Here is a 21,829-nt window from a genome sequence, read left to right on the forward strand (position 1 = left end):
AAGTCATTACAACAATGTAGGGCAGAGCCAGAGGACTGAATTAAGTAGGGGCTGTGGAGATCCAGTACTGAGCAGACTCCAGAATGAGTTAGACACAAAAGAAAGGGAAAAGTAGGAGTCAAGCATGAAGCCCAGTTTTCCATTTTGGGCAAGAGATTGAATGAATGCACCAGATCGTAAGAAAGAGAATCAAGAACAGCTGCTGAGAGAATATGGTAAGTCATAGGACATGTATGGCTCCTTCTAAATATAAGATGAAAAAACTATATTATGAACATGAGATATTGACAGATTTCTCATATGGAAGAACAGTTCTTCAGAGATGTTTTTAAAAATAGACCCTTAAAGAAAAAAAATTTAATGAACATCAAATATTTGTAAAGACTAAAACATTTAAGAAGTTCACCAAATGGGTACGTGTCAAGTCCTGCAAAAAAAATCAATGGTAGCTATTTCCAGTTTTAATATTCAATATATAAATATTCATATCAGAAGGAAGAAATGATCTCCTAAGAGACTGCCTCTTCAAAAAGAAAAGATACCCAGATTCAGCTCTCTAGTCTTTCAGGAAATGGGAAATCAATGAGAATGTTCAATCTAGTGTGTTTGAAATTATTTAACAAGCCATCATGTGGCCAGTCAGCCGAATTATCTCTCCTATCATAGCACAACACCCCTATACTAAGAGGCCACATTAGCTACACTCATCAACCAAAAATAAATACTTCCTTCCTTACCACAATTTGCTTAACTCAGCTGGGTAAAACAACACAATACTCCTTTTGATTGACAGGATACTCAGATCTAATTATAATTTCCACCAGTTTCTAAATATGCTGTGTGTTCCATATGAATTCCAACACAATGGAACAACTCACACATCAATATGAATCTAGGGCACTGGTGATAACAAATGTCTATATTGCTGCACATGCAGATAATAAATTGGTAGGATCCTTTTATTTATTTCATTACAGAATATTGTTAATAAAGCCAAGGTCAAGAGCTTAGTCTTTTTTTTAGGGAATTCAAAGTCACTTTCTGTAGTCTAGCACCCTTCCCAGAGACTAATGTGTTTATAAATGCAAATCACTGATTTCAAGAGCCCCCTCACACCAAGCGCTACACTATGAAAAGTCCATTGACACTTCTAGGAAACCAAATTAATGTTTATGTCTGGTGACTGTGTATGAGATGAGGAGCTCTCACATTGGCCCACACACTGTTTAAGAACTACAACACAGGGATCCCTGGGTGGCACAGCGGTTTGGCGCCTGCCTTTGGCCCAGGGCGCAATCCTGGAGACCAGGGATCGAATCCCACATCGGGCTCCTGGTGCATGGAGCCCGCTTCTCCCTCTGCCTGTGTCTCTGCCTCTCTCTGACTATCATAAATAAATAAAAATTAAAAAAAAAAAAAAGAACTACAACACAAAAACAGTATGCTAATACTCTAGCAGCTTTTAGTTTTACTGCTGCATTTGTGTCTTGCCATTATTTCCTTATCTCTTAATTCTGTAGCCCTGTGATTTTCTGATTAGTTTCTGCACTTGGAGGTTCACTTTGACCTCTGTACCTAGCAATCAGCTCCATTTCTGCAGCTACATCGTCCTGCCTCCTTACACATGGACGATTCAGACCCTCCCTCTCACCACTTGGCCTCCAGCCACCATGATTCCACATTCTGTATAATCCAGCATGGCACATGGGCCACTCCGTCTTGGTTCAAGCCTTTATCACACTTCCCCATCGGCTCCTAAAGCAAAGCCAGCCAAGATCTCTCTAAACTCTAGGGCTGAATTGCCAAGGGCCTATTTAATATGCTGCTTGAATGCCTTCCAGGCATCTTAAGCTGAAAACTACATTTGGAGCCTATTCCCCAACTTCCCACCCATCTTTATAAATAATTCCTTCTTCCAAATGGTTGCTTACACCAGAAATATGGGAGACATGCTTGGAACGCTCCCTTCCCTCACCCTAATCAAGGCCTGCCCTGTCAATTCTACTTCCAAAACCTAGTAAAAACCCTTTTAACTATTCTCCAATCACCTGTTAGATTTACTGATATTCTCCACTACTTCTATAAAAAGACACCGACTTACGGCGGCGGCACACTGAATGCTTACACCAATACAAAGTTAATTTCTAGTATCACCCTACATTATTACTCCCTCCAGTCAAATGATCACATGCCAGAAGTCAGCTGTACTTTTTTTTTTAACAAACCTGTTTATATCAGTATGTACTTATTACTGAAATTATATGTTTTAATTCATTTTACTAAATCAGTAAAATTCTAAAAAGTTTACTTCTATAAAACTACATAAAGTATTTTTAAAAACTTCTAAGAGAAAAATTTTAAGATTTATTTTATTTATTTTATTTTTTTAAGATTTTATTTATTTATTCATTGGGGGGGGGGGGTGCAGAGACACAGGCAGAGGAAGAAGCAGGCTCCATGCCGGGAGCCTGACATGGAACTCAATCCCCGTCTCCAGGATTAGGCCCCGGATGAAGGCAGTGCTAAACCGCTGAGCCACCGGGCTGCCCATATTTGTTTATTTTAAAGAATGAGAGAGACAGAGAGAGAGAGCACGCATGAGTGGGAGGAACAGAGGGAGAGGGAGAGAATCTCAGGCAGACTTCATGCTGAGCATACAGCCTGATGCAGGGCTCCATCTCATGAACATGAGATCACTATCTGAGCTGAAACCAAGAGACGGACATTTAACCAACTGTGCCACCCAGGAGCCCCATGAGAAAACTGCTTTATAAACTGTTTTTAAACCACACAGTAGGATAAATTGGAAAAAAAAAAGAAAGAAATAAAGTTCTCTATCCTCTTCCTCATCTTTGTCTTATAAAGACATCTAAGGAGGTCTTTTAATTTCTTGCTGGACTTTACAAGAACCACAACTATAAATCAGAGGATACACCTATGGGTGTGAGTCATACAAAACCAAACCCAACAAAAGCAGTTGAGAACTACAATTCACAGATTTATATTCAACAAATTACCCCAACACTGCATTAAAAGATTGGCAATGAGTGTTTATATGTTTTAGGTTAAAACATAGAGTATGTTTACATATTATTTACTATTTGCCTTCTTTAACCAGCTTTCTCAATTAACTAATCAACCAGTACAAATTCCACTAGATAACACAAATAATAATAGCTAATATTTACTGAACCTGGAACCCAGTACAAAATACAGCAACTATTCCCATTTTACAGATAATGGAACTGAGGGGCTTGGTCTGTATATCTTGGCGCTGTCCACTTTTAACCATCATCCCTTTCACCATCCTTCTATTGCTTTGATAGCCACTCCCAGTCTCTACATTTCTTCATACCTTCTCCAATTTCCATTCATCAGTGAATAGCAAAGAAGAAAAATATATATTTTTTTAATTCTGATGATGCCTTCCCCCTACTTAAAACTCTTCAATGTCTTTACACTTGGAAAAATGTTCAAAACCCTTACAATGGCCTCCAAGGTCCTTTACAGACCCAACACTTCACAGATGTCCATCTTTATCTCATAACAGATACTCTTTCTTGCTCACTGCATTCCAGTTTCCTGGGCCTTCTTTCAGTTCTCACAAAATGCCAATCTTTCCCACACTTGCTTCCTCTGTTAGGAGTACTGTTTTTTCTAGTTTCTCTTCACCTGTCAGATCTCAACTTGATCATCAGCTCTAATTTCATCTCTAAATTCCCAATCAAAATTATCTTTCTTGCTAATTATTGTAAATTCAAAGCACCCAATACATTTATAAGACTTATTATAATTGATAAATATGGATCCTTTTGCATGATTATTTTACTCCTCTTTTCAGGAGGGCAGGGGCCATATATCTTTTAGTTACCTCTCCAGTATCTCCCACAATGCCTTTAAGTGAGTAAACTCATAAACAATCATTAGAATAAATAAATCCATCAATGTTCATATGTGAAGTAGAGAACAAAGGCAGAGCCAAAAAAGTCTGCAAATGGTTACCTGGCCCATAAAACCTTTACTACCAAAGCATTAACTAAAAATAGTTGGCAGTGATTCTCGAGTTATACTATGCAATATATCTAGGGATGGGGATTCTCATGACCTGTATTATATTCTGTTCCTCTTTTTACCATCATTACATTTAGGATATCTAATATACAAATTCAGAATTCTATTCCTCCTATTGCTGATGTAGCAAATCTACTCAATAATATCTCCATAACATTCACATTTATACTCAAGTTCTTCACTTAGCCATCTATTTAAAATATAAATAGGCTCTCTGATTGTATCTTAGTATAGTGTATCAGACATCAAAACCAGTTCCTATAGCAGAGCTCTCTAAGGAGTCAATATCTCATCTATTATACTAACTCCTTAGCCCATGAACTGCACTTCAGAAGAAAACATCAAGTTCTTACTCAAGCTCTCTTCTAGTGTTATTTTAGACACAATTCCAGGGAGCATGGCTTCTAGTCAGTATCAACAAATAAAGGGTACTGGCTTTCTAGAAGCTGGCACATTGCCGATGGTAAGGAATAACAGCGGACATGAGAATTCACAGAAAGGCAGCTGTCTGGACTCATTTAGTACATGGTCAAGGAGGGCTACCTATTTTAATATATCCTGAGGAAAGTGTTGTGTCACTGAGCAGTATAATAAAAATTCCTAATAATGACACTGTATTATGAAGAAAAATTTACATTATATTCACTACTAACTGCTTTGGGAAACAAGGAAAAATAATACATTCTAGAGGGAAAATCACCTTAAAAAATTCATTTATCTAGAGTATATCATTTCTGTACAACTTTTCAGAAAATCATATTATTTTTATTACCATATCTCAGAGCTTTGCATCCTATGCCTTATGAAAATAAAATAAAAGTAGACTGTGGGATCCCTGGGTGGCGCAGCGGTTTGGCGCCTGCCTTTGGCCCAGGGCGCGATCCTGGAGACCTGGGATCGAGTCCCACGTCGGGCTCCCGGTGCATGGAGCCTGCTTCTCCCTCTGCCTGTGTCTCTGTCTCTCTCTCGCTCTCTGTGTGACTATCATAAATAAATAAAAATTTAAAAAAAAAGTAGACTGTATAAGTTTTAAACATACAACTTATTTTCCTAATATTCCTCTAAAGAAGGGGCACAAATATGAAAACATAAATTGCCAAAATGAAAGATTAATGATTCTAGTTCAGTGATTTTATAATTGTAAAGTGCCCATCTATTAAGGACATGGCTAAGAATAACAAGGAAAATAAGAAAATAGTATATAACACACAATTCTAATACAAATTTCCAAAACAGGGAAGCACTTTAACCTGAAAACCTTGCAAACAAATAAAATAGGCTGAAATAATCTAACACTTCAAATTAATACAACTAAATGATTTCATATATATGTATGCATGTATGTATATTTATAGTTGATTCTCATGCACAATATCTTCAGGTTCTCTCAAAAAATATTCTTTACAAATTGTTCAAATAAGATCTAAAGTAACTACAGTAAATGAAAACCTGCTTGATCAAGAATCAGAAGGTCTAATTCAAATATTGATTATAAATACTAAAATTACAAAATGTCAAAGACAAATTATTACAGAAATAGTGTTCACTATGTGTCAGATAATGTTTCTAAGTAAGCATGTTATCAACAGGATATCATTTAATCCTCAGAACAAGACTAGCAACTAGGTACTATTATAATAACCAGTTCAAGAAAACCTAAAACACAGGTGTTTACGTTTTTTAAAAGTCACAGAGCTAGTAAATGATTGAAGTAGTAGAGAATCCTGGAAGTCCATCTTCAGAATGCACTTTTACCCACTTCCAAAACACTATGAATGTAGACTTTATGCCCAGGAAAGAAAAAGCTTTGGGGCGCCCCAGTGGCTCAGTCAGTTAAGCGACTAACTTTTTAATTTCAGTTCAGGTCATGATCTCAGGATCCTGGCATTGAGCTCCAAGTGACAGGAGCTTTGGGCTCCTGTCCTGTGGGGAGTCCGCTTGTCTCCTTCTCCCTCTGACCCTCCACCAACTTGCACACCATCTAAAATAAATCAATTATTTTTTTAAAAAAAAGAAATAGCTTTATTTCATTTTTATAAAGTCATTAAGTTGAATAGACACAAAACTGACACAAAAAATTTTGGAGAACACATTTTTCCTAAAGCATTTGCTATTACATATAAAGAAAGACACCAAGTGCCTTGATTTAATATAAAATAAGGGACATTCAATGATCTTCAAAAAATCCTATTTCAGCAATCGCAAACATTTAATGTTTCAAACACCACGTTACAGGATACTTCTGTAATACTGGGGAGAGCATTCTTGGGAAGTGGAAAATACAAGACACTACTTGTTCTCTGTTACTGTTGAAACTCATCATCATTTTAAGGAAATTTCAGTGGAAAAATAAAAACTTTTGGGACATCTGGGTGGCTCAGCGGTTGAGCATCTGCCTTCGGCTCAGGTCATGATCCTGGGATCCTGGGATCAAGTCCCACATGGGGCTCCCTGTAGGGAGCCTGCTTCTCTCTCTGCCTGTGTCTCTGCCTCTCTCTCTCTCTCTCTCTCTCTGTCTCTCATGAATAAAAAAATAAAATCTCTAAAAAATAAAGAAAAATTAAAACTTTTATCTGAAAAAAATAAATTATCAAAAAACAAGAGTTTTATAGAAAGAGTATTGGTATGCTCTTCTTCAAATTGCTTCAAATCCCAGGAGCCAGTGGTCGATAAAGAGTAAACTACCGTGTAAATTAACAATATAACATAGAGTCATAACCAATGTTTTAGAATCAGCACAGTCAAACGGCATACATTTGAGATGTAAATGAGAACAGGCTGATTTTAATTTCTTCCAAAAATCGCAGATAAATGTATGTAAAAGCATTTCTGCTTAAAACAGATATATTTTGCCTAGCAACTAAAATACCGTATTTCCAGCTAACCAACTCAACTCTCTAACAAATGGGAAGTAATCCGACAAACCTTGCTCACACCAGAATTCTCTTAGGCTGCAAATCTGCAAGATTCTGAAAGACACAAAAGCCTCCCTGGGGCACAACAAGGCATTCAAGTCACTCAGGGTGTTGTGGCTACTTTAGTTTTGCTTCCCTATTTGATTCCATCTAAATTTCTAATATCTCAATTAAGCAAATTTTCAAATAAGAATTATTAAACTTAGAGATGATTTATGGCCTTTTCTCTTCTCCTTTCTGTCCAATTTTCTTAGCAATATCTAGAGAAAAGGTAGAAAGAGGAAATAAAAGGATCAAAATTTAAAGTTACTCAAGTGTAATAATAAACACATTTCCTGCCTGAAATGCCGTTCTCCATCCTTGCCAATCTTCAGTCTTTTGTTCTGACCTGCGCTATTACATATCTCCTGATTCCAGTACCTTCCTAGAATTGAATTTAAATATGCTGCTTATCTTGGAAATTGATTGTTTTGATTTGTGAGCTCCCCAGGTTTGGACAGTTAACCAAATTCTGGGCCAGACAAAGCAAAGAGCAGAATTACTTAAGTCCAACATATCTGGAACCTGAACTCACAAGACACAAAGAGTGAGGTGGGCATCTGACAGGATGATCTTCTATTCACATCTCTCCACCACCACCCCTGCCCAGTTCCTTGGTGACAAAATATTTCTGAGAACCTCTGGAACATGTTCTCACATCTCACAGAATCTAAGCAGGCTGGCTCCTTAGTGTGGGCACATCCCTGGAGTCCAGTGGTGCCACTGTTTTGTTTTGTTTTGTTTTGTTTTTGGACCTCCACAGATGCTTTGGATCTTAAGAATAAGAAAGCAGAAATCAAAGCCATATTTTTACCTGGATGCAAGCACAATTCTATTATTCTAACCAAAGGTAGCTTACGGATGGCTGAGAAATAAATACAAATAAACAGGGGCTACAGCAATTCATTCATTCGCTCACGCCTTTATTATTTTACCCATCTACCTACTTGCCACCATTGTACCGTGCAAACATGTCTAGGCTTGAAGCTATATCTACTGAGCTCAAATCTACCACTATAATTACTAAGTGAATGGTCTTGTACAAGTTATTTATTTGTATGCTTCAGTTTCTCCATCTGTACAAGAGAAAGTATAATAGAACTTCAGGATTGCTCTGAAGATGAGAAAAAATTCTTGCCTTCTATGTGCCTTCTATATCCCAGTGACTTTACCAAACATGAGGATATAGTGGACATGGTCCCTGACTTCACAGTATTTTCAAAATGCCTGGATGACTCACAAGAACAAGGTCTGGGCTCAATAAATGGGTGTTGATACTGCCTTTATTATTGATATATATTAGTATTATTCTTGGGCCAGCCAAACGCTGACAATACTGAGCTTGGACCTAGGGATCTCCCTCCAACAGGAATATATAATTCAATTTCCCTCTACAATGTCTCTTGAAATAAAAGAAGTTTAAAGGGGGATATAATTATGAGAGAAGAAAGAGAAGTAACCACTGAGCAGACCCACTAGGACCCCACAAACATAGATACAACTCCACTGAGAAAAGTAGCTTGGTTTTTATTAAAGATGCAGAAGTTTTCTACTGTGAGTCCTTGTTTGGGGTTTGGGGCTAAAAAATTTTTCTCAAGTTACAGGTTGATCAAAGACTCTCTAACATTGCTTAAAAACCCTACTCCACTATGGCTGGTCACCCATTCTGCCTCCTGACCTACCTTACTTTACTTCCACTCTATGACCTGGGATACAACTACTGCCTCATTTCTGCCTCATTTTTGTATCTATGTCTTGGTTCAGGTGACTAGCTGATCATTCTCAGGAAAGAAAACAAGGAGCCTATTCTGGGAGAGGTACATACCTCCTGGTCCAATTTTCTATTGCCCAAAACAAGCACAGATTTGCCTTCTAGGACCAAAGGGGAAAAGGGAAAGTGATGTTCTTGGGGACTGACCAAACAGGCCCCAAACCATTTACTAAAATTATCAGTGGAACACAAACTAAAAATACACAGTAATCAAATATACACTGCAAAAGCTGTAACAATACTGACTATACCAGATATTCCTGCTTCATTCACATGTGTGAGGAGGTGCCACACAGAAAGGGGAGGGGAGGAGTCACTAGTCATCACAAAGTAAGAAAATTAGGAAAGCACATCTGTGAGAGGTATTTCTCTATATACCAAACATTTTTTTATGGAGAACTAAAAGTTCTTTCAACATTCAATCAATTGATATTTATTTTTTTTAATTTTTATTTATTTATGATAGTCACAGGGAGAGAGAGAAATAGGGAGAGGCAGAGACACAGGCAGAGAGAGAAGCAGGCTCCATGTTCCGGGAGCCCGATGTGGGATTCGATCCCGGGTCTCCAGGATCGCGCCCTGGGCCAAAGGCAGGCGCCAAACCGCTGCGCCACCCAGGGATCCCTCAATTGATATTTATTAAATACACACTGCATGTCAGTGACTGTCAAACTCCAGAAGAAGAAAGTCCATTTGATTTGAAAATTAGAGAAGACTGGTGGCACAGACAAAATAGTTTCAGGAGAAAGTAAAGTTCAGAATGAAATGGGGTTAAAGACAGCAAGTGGGGACATAAAAGAACTAAATGTAACCTACTGTTTGTTTTCATTTTTAATGTGATACAATACAATCAAATTTACCATTTTAGTCACATTTGAAATGTACAATTCAGTGACATGAAGTATAAATGTAACCTCCTAAGAGATGTAGGAGCACTGAAAAACCTACAGATACAATCAGAGACAGAGACAGAGAAACCATGAGCTCTTAGGTCTCAAGAAACTTGTGTTTGCCTAAGAGTGCAAGAACGTGTGTGCATGTGCGCACGTGCACACACATATGGACGCCTCTGCACACATGCTCATTTTAAAGCTGAGCCAGACAGCTTGTTTTTAGCCTCAGTGTAGAAGCCTATGATGTATGAGAGGTTGACAACTAAATAAAAAGAGAAATTAATTGAAGAAATCAGTTCTTAGAGAAGAAAGGAAGGAAGGAAGGAAGGAAGTGGACCAAGCTTCCACTGGATGGGAATTAGCTTTATATAGGACAAGTCTTGGAGGTTATTAAAGCATAATGTCTCTGGGAAAAAAATATAATTTTTGAAGTAGGACTTTATAGTATAAAGTGAATGGAGTAAATAAAACTAAAATACTCATATTTTGAAGAACATTCTGTAAACGGAATGAAAAATATACATGAAAAGTAGAGCTGCATATCTTTTCAGACACAATGCAAGATGCCATTTATGGTATAGTATTTTTCCCTTATTGTTTGTATCAAACAACACTCATGGAAAAGCTTTATTACTAGATTGCCCTAAAAATGTATTCCCTCTGGCATGAGAATTTTCATCTTGTATTAACATCTTCACTGTCACTAGTAAAATACTAACTTATAGTGGAATCTTCAGTCTGTTATGAAAATCAAAATTTGCTTAAGAAGCATTATAATTTGTCACAGGAACGATAAGATGTTTTAATTAAAGATTAAAAAAAGAACCTCCCTACTATGCAGATTCAAAAGATGTATTTGGGCCTAATAAAATAAAAAACAAATAAAACAAAGCATTCTTTTCATATAAAACTATGTTCCTCACTTCCAAAGAGTAGGACATAGAGAGGGAAGATAGTAACTTTTCAGTGAAGAAACCCCAGCAAACACTACCTTATACAAGTGAGCAAGATCAGTATCACCAGGAATAGGTCAGGTTGATGCCATGCATCTCAGACACGAGGCAAGCAGGAGGGATCTTCGCCTCTGTGATATTCGTCCCCAACCCTCATCGTTCAGATCTAATAATGATAAAAAATATATATAGGACAAAACTAAGTAAAGGAATATCCCTTTTTTTTAAGTTCAGGTTAGTTAACATATAGCATATTATTAGTTTCAGGGGTAGAATTTAGTGAGTCACAGTTGCATGTAACACCCGGTGCTCATTACACCACATGCCCTCCTTAATGCCCACCACCCAGTTACCCCATCCCCCTCCACCCACCTCCCTTCCAGCGACCCCACTTCCCTATAGTTAGGAATCTCTTATGGTTTGCCTCCATGTTTTTATAAATTAAGAAACATTCTAAAACACATCTGACCAGTACTCCTGAAAAATGTCAAGGTCATGCCAAAGACAAGGAAAGAAAAAAAACTGTCACAAACCAGAGGAGACTAAGAAGACATGTGATTACATGCAGTGTTGTAGCCTGGATTGGATCAATGGACAGAAAAAAGGATATCAATGGAAAAAACTGAATTCCAAATATATCCTGGAGTTTAGTTAGTATCAATGTGCTAATACTAATTTCCTAGTTTTGACCAGTATTTATATCATGGCTAACATTTTTTTTCTTTTTAAGATTTATTTATTTATTCATTCATTCATTCATTCATTCATGAGAGACACAGACACAGGTGAGGGAGAAGCAGGCTCCATGCCGGGAGCCTGTATGCAGGACTCAATCCCCGGACTCTGGGATCACACCCTGGGCGGAAGGCAGATGCTCAACCGCTGAGCCACCCAGGCATCCCTTATACCATGGCTAACCTTAAGGTTCATCAGTAAGGGCTTTTTTGAAAACCCTACTCTCTTCACAACTTTTCTATAAATACAAAATTACTCCGAAAACCACAAAGTTTATTTAAAAATAAACTTATTTTTTTAATTATCTGAAAACCCTGGTGTCTTTCTCTGAATTACCTCAGATTGCAATTAAACTACTGCCAAAACAGAAGTAATCAGTCCCCAGTTAAATTATGAGAGCAAACAAAAGGTTAATTTTGAAGTATAGTTATAAAAACCTTGAATCAAAATTAGCAACATGAAATCTACTGTCTACGTTATAAAAACTATTCAGCTTACAGTTTCTTTCCCTCTGTTCTTGAGCTATTTTTTCCACTTTATTGGACTTCGTTTTAAATGTCCTTCTGAAAATATCAGTCTTTATTAGTTGACTCTATTCATATGAATGCAGATTTTATACAAAGTTAAACCAAATAGCTATGCTGGTTGTGCTCTTTAGCATGTGAAGGCACCTTGAGCAAGAACTCTAATATGAAAAATCAACATGTAAACAATATCCAAAACATAAAGACTATCATTTAATTCATCACTTCCACTCAATTCTAAAATATGCACTTCCTTTTCAACCTTATTGAGATATAAGTCATACACTATACAATTTGCCCATTTAAAATGTACAATTCAGTGGGTTTTGGTATATTACTAGAGTTGTGCAACCATCACCATGATCTAATTTTATAACATTTTTGTTACCCAAAACAGAAAGCCCTTAGCAGCTACTGCTCATGCCCCACTCTACCCTCAGCTTGGCAACCATTAATCCACTTTCTATCTCTATAAATTGTCTATTCTGGGCTTTCCAAAAGAAGGAAATCATGGGACATGTGGTTCTTTGTGACTGGCTTCTTTCAGCTGACATAATCCCTTTAGGATTCATCCGTCTTGTAGCATATATAAGCACTTCCTTTCTTTTTATTGCTGAATAATACTCCATTGAGTGAATATACCACATTTTATCGTTTGACAGATATTTGGGTTATTTCTAATTTTTGGCTATCATGAATAATGCTGCTATGAACATGCGTTTGTGAACAAGCTTTGTGTGGACATACATTTTCATTGCTCTCAACTATATACCTTGGAATGGATTTGCTGCACCAAATGTCAACTGTTTGACTTTTTGAAGGAGTGCTAGGTTGTTTTCCAAAGCGGCTGCAGTTTTACATTCCCTTTAGCAATATATGAGGTTTCCAATTTCTCTACGTTCTCAACACTTCTCATTGTTTGTCATAAAAAGTAATATTAAGGGACTCCTGGGTGGCTCAGCGGTTGAGCATCTGCCTTTGGCTCAGGGCATGATCCTGGGGTCCGGGGGCTGAGTCCCACCTCAGCCTCCCTGCAGGGAGCCTGCTTCTCTCTCTGCCTGTGTCTCTGCCTCTCTCTCTGTGTCCCTCATAAATAAATAAATAAAATCTTTTTTTAAAAAGTCGTATTAATACTTATAACATCTCTTTATCATTTTACTATTAAAATTGTTTGTTTTACCCTTTCCATCAAGCCTCCTGTATTATCAAACAACTCTACAAATTTAAATGAAACAAAATATACTAAATCCATAATCCATCTTAATCCTATTATTTTCTAAATGTTTTACTTCATTCCCCTCTGACCTAATCATTACCCTTTTTTTATTTCATTGATAATTACTCTAATATGACTTTTCAAAATATAAATTCCCACTGAAGTAATTCTTAGCAAAGTAATTAATGCGACATGCATTTATATGTGTGATAGAAGCAAAATTAGTAATTCAGCCACGTTCATAGACTTCTCTCCCCAATGGAAGATAACTCTGTAACTCCGTTTCTTAATGCTGTTCATGACCACTGATGAATCCTAAAACCAACTGGTCATAAGCAAAATTCTTTTTCTTTTAAGATTTTATTTATTTATTCATGAGAAAAACACAGGAGAGGCAGAGACAGAGAGAGAGAGAGAGAGAGAAGCAGGCTTTTCACAGTGAACCCAATGCTGAACTTGATCCCAGAACCTGGGGTCATGCCCTGAGCCAAAGGCAGACACTAAACCACTGAGCCACCCAGGCACCCCATAACCAAAATTCTTAAGTAGAGGGGGATAGAAAGGAAGAGCAGACCAGAATGGAATGGAATAACAGAAGTGTCAAAGCCCACTGCATTATCTTCTCACATTTTCCACTTATTACATGTGGTCTAGAAAGTTTGAAAGCCACTGCTGAAACCACAAGTGTTTGATTTCCCCTTACCTCTTCCCTAAAAAAAAAAAAGAAAAAAAGAAAAAGGAAAAGGAATTCTTTCCCAAACTGAAAGAACTGAAACAGGAAAGGGGATATTTTTTAAAGGCTGGTTGTGACAAGGAATTTGGGGAATTTAAAGAAAAGAGTTGTAAGAGAAAAGAGAAGTTGAATAAATGCTGATTGTGAGCTATGTCTTCAGGTTCTTTTAATGTTTGTTGAAGATCAGAGCAAGAGTAGAATATATTTTTAATTATTTTGGGCTATTCAATTTGTTTCATCCTATGCTGCTCTGACATTAATGAGTTTCTAGGTTATTAAGGGCCACATAATATGTGCATACTTACAAATATATGCTCACTTGTGTAAGCAACCATTTATTTTGGTTGGAAAAGATGACTTAATAGTTCTCTATGGAAAAAGAATTTGTCTTTTTCAAAGATGACAGTAGCTTATATTTAAGAGCATAAACTTTAGAGTCAAGCAGACTTTAGATAATCTTAGCTTTACCTCTAATTATATATGGTACACTGTCATTATTTAACCTCTGTAGGAAAATTATTTAACCTCTGTAAAACTGAACTTTCTTCTAGAAACCCATTAGGCTGTTTTTAAAAATTAAATAATTATAAACCACATTTTTTAAGTTAGGTACAGTATCCTAGGACCAAGAACATAGTAAGCAATCAATAAACTGAAGTCATTTTTATTTAAATAATTATATAAGCTTTAAAAATATTTTAAAGCAGATAATCCAAAGATATAGCCAATTTTAATCAAAAGAAAATAACTGGTACAAAAGAAAACCTTACTGGTGTAAGTGATCAGACAAGGACTGGCACCGCTCAGTGATTCCATCATTACTGCCAGTTCACATAACTATATTCATTATAATTTTTCAAATTGAGATATGACAAAAAAGTCTACATCATTCTTTGTGTTCCAGCTTCCAATAATGAAAGGTAATTTAAGCTGTAATCAACTATGTATCAGTCCACTAATAGCACAGAAAGACTCTAGGTGCACACCAGTCAGGTGAGATTATTTGGTTGCAAAACATATACAGGAATAGGATATTGAAAACTCAATTATTACTTATGCATTTTTATGACACTGATTAAACTATACCATATCTCTGAAGACAAGAGACTGACATAAACACCATTTGTTAAATGTGAAGTAAATGGGGAAAATGGAGATCAAAAGATTTGATCAAGAATATCTAGGAAATCAAGTGCAAAACAAAAGTTTCAAACTACTCTGAACTGTTTTAACTTGGCTAAGGCCCTTCTAATCAGCTCATTTAGACAATGTCACTGACCAAGGTCCTCTATTGCTTGTTCACACAAGGAAATTATATAATATTAGAGAGATTCCAAAATGACCCATAATCATCCCAGGGCTCCTACCAAGAGTATAATTTCTGAGACACCTCTAAATGATCTAGCAAGTTACATATTCCAATGGAGTATAATTGTAAATAATTCATGGATATTATGACCAAAAGTAAATCTGCAACAATAACACCATCTAGCCTGTTGTCTAGTACTTGTAAGACTGTGTCTTCTGAGGCAAGAAATCGGGCACAGGATCTATTGTCTTAAGTAACCACAATTATTTCATTTTATTCTCTAATAAAATTTTTCCCGAATTCTAAAACAAAGATTATTTAATTTTCATAAAAAAACATAACTATCCACTGCTTATATACAAAGGTTTGTACTAAGTATTAGAGCCTCATGCATTTAAAAAGAGGTAACAGGCATAAAGGGGCTATTAGGTCATAATAATACTTACAGAAGAAAATTAAGAAGAAGGATAAAGAGAAAAACAAATTAAAGTTAATTGGATACCACCAGAGAATGTTAAGGTAGCAAATTAGTTCTCTGAAAATTAATGATTACAGAGGAAAATTAAAATTTATGCTGCTGCTCTTGTTTAAATTGTATTACACGGTAACCATGATGCAAGTTCTATATAGAGAAATTCTACCCACTAAATGCAAACAGAATGGAAGAATTAGACATTTTTAAATTCTAACTAATTCATGGGGATCCCTGGGTGGCGCAGCGGTTTGGCGCCTGCCTTTGGCGCAGGGCGCGATCCTGGAGACCCGGGATCGAATCCCACGTCGGGCTCCCGGTGCATGGAGCCTGCTTCTCCCTCTGCCTGTGTCTCTGCCTCTCTCTCTCTCTCTCTCTCTCTCTCTCTCTCTCTCTCTGTGTGTGTGTGTGTGTGTGTGTGTGTGTGTGACTATCATAAATAAAAAAAAATTAAAAAAATAATAAATAAAAAATTCTAACTAATTCATGCAATAGTCCTCAATGGATGCTAAAACCATTGATAGGAAAGTTTATAAGGAAGACACCAGGTTGGCACCTGTCACCACCTAAACCCAATCTAAGCATTATTCAAAGTGAAACAACCACACATTATTTACCACCTATATGATGAAATTTGAAATACAGCACTACTTATGAATTTTTATTACTAAAAAAGTACATACATCTAATTAAAACTTTCTAATTTCCAGTATATAAGAGAACATGAAGAACAGAGGAATAAGTTAAATACCTGGACAAAGGAGCAGTCAGAAATCTAAACTCCAAAGTGTAGGACTTTCTACAGAACAACTGACTGATGGCTTCCACAAAACAGAATGGGAGAAAGAGAAGAAGGGGTGAAGAAAAGAAAAGAGGGATGAAGAAGGAATGAAAGAAGGGGAGAGGGCAGCCCGGGTGGCTTAGCAATTTAGCGCCGCCTTCAGCCCAGGGCGTGATCCTGGAGACCTGGGATCGAGTCCCACGTCGGGCTCCCTGCATGAAGCCTGCTTCTCCCTCTGCCTGCTTCTCTGCTTCTCTCTCTCTCTCTCTCTCTCTCTCTCTCTCTCTCTCTCTTTCATGAATAAAAAAATAAAATCTTAAAAAAAAAAAAAAGGAAGGGGAGAAAGTGAAGAAGGAAAGGAAGGGAAGGAAGGGAGGAAAGGTGATTTTTAGATTAAAAGAACCCAAAAGACTTAAAACAGATAAAGGACATAACCAAATACAATGAATGGATCTCATGTGGAACCTGATTTGGAGAAACCAACTGCTTAAAGCACACATTTTTTAGATAAATGCAAATGTGCTATGAAATGAGAATGACTTAAGTATTGCTCATTTTATCTGCAGGGACAACTGAATTGTATTTAATGGTCTAATAATGTTGAAATGACAGCTCTGAGTGCTATATAGGTCTCAGCTAACTACAGTACATAAAGATGAGAAGCTCCGAATAAGAGGGACCATGTTTACTTTACTCACTTGTGCATCCTCGGTGCCTAACAGTGTCCACACACTGAGCACTCAGTATTTGCTGAATGACTATACCTAGGATAGGGTAAGAAGATATTGCAGAAGCTTGCCTCAGAGTTTTAACAAATCAATAATAGGAAATACCAATAAGTTTTCAAGAACATGCAAATTGCTTCAAGTAACTGGAATTTCATCATATTTGGTAGAAGAATGAGATATTGCTGAAGTAGTAAGGACTAAGCAAATCATAATTATACTCTATGTGCTATGAACATAGCATACATATTTTACACTATTGTAAAATAGTGTATTTTACACTATTGGCAGAGGCCAGTCATTGAAAGGGTTTGACTACACATAAATTAGAATGAAGTTTTAGCAAGCTTTCTCTAGAACAGTGTTTTTCAGTATCTGCATTGTTGACACTTTGACCAGGTAATTCCTCATTTGAGGGGACTGTCTTGTGCATTGTGCAATGTCTGGCAACATCCCTAGCCTCTCTCTCGACTAGATGCAACCCCCAGTTGTGACAACCAAATATGTCTTCAGACATTGCCAAATTTCACCTGGGGGGTAAAATTTCTCTCGGTTGGGAACCACTACACCAGAAATTTTGTGAATCAGAGGGTAACTCAAATCAGGGAAACAGATTAGAATGCTACCACAAAAAAAAGAAAGAATAAGTGCTAGAATTAATGCAGTAGCATGAGGAATGGAGGGAAAAACATAGATTTGAGTAACATTCGAGAGGTAAATATAACCTGACTGATCAACAATAATGCCCAGCTGTCTTGACTGAGCAACTAGACCATGGTGCATATCAAACAAGGACCATGGATGAGAAGGGTCTCATTCATCCTTTCATCCAGCAAGCACTTAACCACTCTCTAGGCGCTAGAAGACCAACATCCTTCTCTTGTGGAACTTAGATGCCAACAGAGGTAGGCAAGTGAAGAGATGTAGGAATAACACAACTTCTGAGAGTGGTACCTACTATGAAGGGATGGTGCTTGTGGAAATGTTTAACGAAGCTAAAGCTAGAGACATAGGGAGACTATTAGTATCATATGGTGATTTTATCATGTAGCCTTGGATTTAGAAGATGAGAAACTCGATGCCCATTCTGCTTTTAACGGGCTGTGCCATTTAGCCTGTCTCAGTTTCCCCAATCATGACCTGAGAATAGTAACAGATACTAGCAATTATGTAATAGGATTATTAGGAGTTGTTAATGGGAAACAACATATTTGTATTTCTGCGTCCATGTGCATGTGCCCATGTATGTGGGTGTACGTGTAGTGTAGTACATGGTCTGATATACCAAACAGCACTCAATAGTAAGAATTATTATTATAATCATTCAGTAGTATGGGGGTGGGAGAAGAGGACAGATACTGTTTAAAAGCCTTGCCCAAAGCCATTAAGCACTTAGGCTTTTCATGCTTCATGCCTTCATTCAACAAGTTTTCATCATGTGCCCACTCTGTGGTTATACTGTTCTGGGAGCCAGGGACCCCACAGTGAACAAGACAGACAAGGTTCCAGGCTTCGGAACCAAAGCTGTTACTGGCAGCTTCATCATTCTCAGCAGCTGGGTCTCTTCACTTCACAGCCTGTCTGGGCGGCTCCTTGATGTAAAACCAGCAAAATTCCCAGCATGACCTCAGAACAGTCCATTTCAAGGGTGATATATAATAGCTAAAAAACTACACCAGGGTCTGGGGTACAGAGAAAATTAGGTAGCTGTTTCACCCTCCCCAATCTACAATGATACTAGGTTTAAAGTTGTTTGAAAGAGAAATGGCTTGGCTCTACAGAAGGCAATTCCAGTCAATAATGGTAGCCAAGCTGGAATCTTGCTAAAACTGCATCCTGGGGCCAGTTGTGCTCTAAACAATAACACTTACATCTCCTACATGGGAGCAAGGGGAAGAACAGCTGAGAGTATAGAACAGAATAATGATGCAGACATTTTTGAACCAGTGGGTTCCAAGAAATGGAGGGTTGTAACTGCCATCCCAGGGCCCCCTTGTGAGTGATCGCTGTCAAGATCTGCTGAATCAGTAGTTCTCAACCTTGCCATACATCAAAGTCACTTGGACACGTCTTAAAAATAGCCAGGCCTGGACCTTACCCTGAATCAGAGATTCTGATTTAATTGGACTGGGTGGGGTCTGGGAATTGGCACTTTTATGAAGTTCCCCAGGTGATTCTGAAGTTTGTGAACTTTTTTGTGAACTGCTGGCCAAAATAAAAACTGAGTATAATTTAAACAGAAATGTTTGCAACAAGGGCAAGATATTATAAGTCAATATAATTAGAAGAAAAATTAGAAGATATATTTTATCCAATCCTCTCTGGGTCTTCTTCAAACTTGGATCTTGACCTAAGAGTACTGATGACTAAACAATTCAAATTCATTAACAAAAATTCATAGTAAACTGATAACTATTTTTAAGAAGTTGTCTTATTTTTTGGTATGTCTTGTAAATTAACTATAAATAAACTATGATAAATTAGTATAAATAACATAAATAAGAAATGGAAATCCATTTTTAAAACTTCCTAAAAACAATCTTATCCCTCAAAATTTAATCTTTTCTTGATCTCTATCTTTCTTTACCACAGTGTCTGGTAAACTGGATACCAAGTTCTAATTTAATATAAAATAAGTACTCTGTATTACAGGATAATTTACCAACAGCAATTAAAATATGTAAATATATCAATATATTATAAATAATGATTGCTACAAATTAAACCAAAAAAACAAAAATAAGGAAAATAAGTTATTTATTTTTAAATTGACCAAAAATAATTTGGATATAAATTTCAAAGGCATTATTTTTCTGACAAAACTGCATGAAAACATTTACAAGACATTGTTCATTTCTGATTCACACAAAAAATGGTATTTCATTTCCCAAGGACTCACACTGAATTTATATTATATTTCAGCAAATAACTGCCCTTTGTGGAATGTGGTATCACGTATAGGTAAAAATGACATCATTAAGCATAAGAGATGTCTGAATGGAGACTACTTTTTGAGATAAATATCAGTAAAGAGCTTAATGTTATAACAATTTTTGCTCTCTAGCTAACTCTATATCTGGATAACAAACACTCTGTGTATTACTCTGAAATTATGATCCTAGAATAAAAGTAACCTGATTAGTCACAAAACCCACAGATGATCAAATTAATATAGTACTCAAAAGACTATATTAAAGGTGATTTCACATGCAAAATAGCCACCAGCCCTAACAACAAGGTCCAATATTGATCTCAAGGTCCAATTGATCTCAAGGTCCAATATTCTTTTGAAGTCAATTATTGACCTTAAAAGAAAAGAAATACATGAGATACAAAGGCTTTTGTCTCAGCTAGCAACATAATATTCTATGGTCCCAATTGCTACCAAATAGTATTAAATGATAATTCTGTGATACTGTAATACTTTACACAGTGCTGTGTAGTCTACGTAAGAATATTATTACCCCACTTTACAGATAGTGGAAATGGAGCCTCAGAAGTGGTAAGCAACTCACCTAAGAATGTTTGATCAGGAAAAGGTAGAGATGAAATTCAAAGCCAGATTTTCTTGGCTCTAAATATATAGGTTTTAGTTTTCTAAAGAGAGCCACTCTACCTGTTAAAGAATATCCCTATTTTTCAAGCAAAAACGCCAGAGAAATGTCTTTCCTTATTCCATGAGATAGAAACATTTCTCTCTAAATTATGGAATCAGAAAGAGGACGAACTTTACTTTCTTTTATTCTCTAGGAGGGAAAGAGGGCAGATTTGTCATAAAAATTCTAGAATTTGCTAAAAAAAAAACACCATTTTTAAACCAATATCCATCGTGCTTCAGTCACAACTGTCCATGCAAATTAATACAAGGAACAAACTCTTCAAAAGCACTGAAAAAAATGTCATCATCAAATCCATATTTTAGCTTCTTTCCTAAGTTTACTAAGCCAGAATCTTACAATTATTTAGGTCACCCCCAAACTCCCCAACACACATAAGTAATGACCTTACATATCCTCCATAGTAGAAACTACCATCTACCAATTTATATTATCCTAGACTGGCACAAAGTAGGTACTTGTGTATCTTTGTTAAGCCATTATTCTCATCAAAAGCTTTTGTGTCTGACGTGTAAGTTCACATTCGTGGGAACGTTTAACGAATGAGTCTAACCCCTCCATTATACTAGAAACTCCTTAGGGTGGCACCACACCTCTTTCTGTTAATATTCACATCCCCAGAACAGAACATGCTGCCTGGCACACTCTGCTGGCCCTCAGTACCGTTAGTAAAGATTACTATATATATAGGTCTTGGAATAGAGGAATAGCTTTAGACGTACAGTAAGCACCCTAAGCCTTTGCTGTCGTTGTTGTTGTTTGTTGAACAAATGAGTAAGTCATTGGCAACCTTACCACAACCTAATGTAACAGATAAGGAAGCTCTTATAGTCTAGATTTTACTAGAATCTTTTTTAAAAACTTAGGGAAATTATATAAGTAAAACAAAAATCCTTGGCAAGGATGTATTCTGTAATATCATCTCACAGGAATTAAATGGATCAGAGTAGGGTCTGATTAAAAGAGACATATCTAATCTTGGCAGTTCCTAAAATATGAATCAAATCAGAAACTTGAGACCATAAGGAGCAGACAAATCAGCCTCCTGAGTGTATCTCAGCCTTGACTACCATCT

At 36.8% G+C, this 21,829-nt stretch overlaps 1 protein-coding gene across 4 annotated transcripts in view; it reads right to left on the reverse strand.

Moving 5' to 3' along the window:
• NAV3 (neuron navigator 3) overlaps positions 1 to 21,829 on the reverse strand; it is an 830,862-nt gene that overhangs the window by 650,277 nt on the left and 158,756 nt on the right. The window contains exon 2 of one of the 4 annotated variants that reach the window (XM_041738593.1): positions 10,681 to 10,808. The exons of the other annotated variants lie outside the window; for them this stretch is intronic. The gene's annotated coding sequence lies outside the window, so the exon portion shown is untranslated. The remainder of the gene's footprint in view (positions 1 to 10,680; positions 10,809 to 21,829) is intronic. 4 annotated transcript variants of the gene reach the window in all.

Source organism: Vulpes lagopus, chromosome 23 (genome assembly GCF_018345385.1).
Source record: "Vulpes lagopus strain Blue_001 chromosome 23, ASM1834538v1, whole genome shotgun sequence".
Lineage (NCBI taxonomy): Eukaryota > Metazoa > Chordata > Mammalia > Carnivora > Canidae > Vulpes > Vulpes lagopus.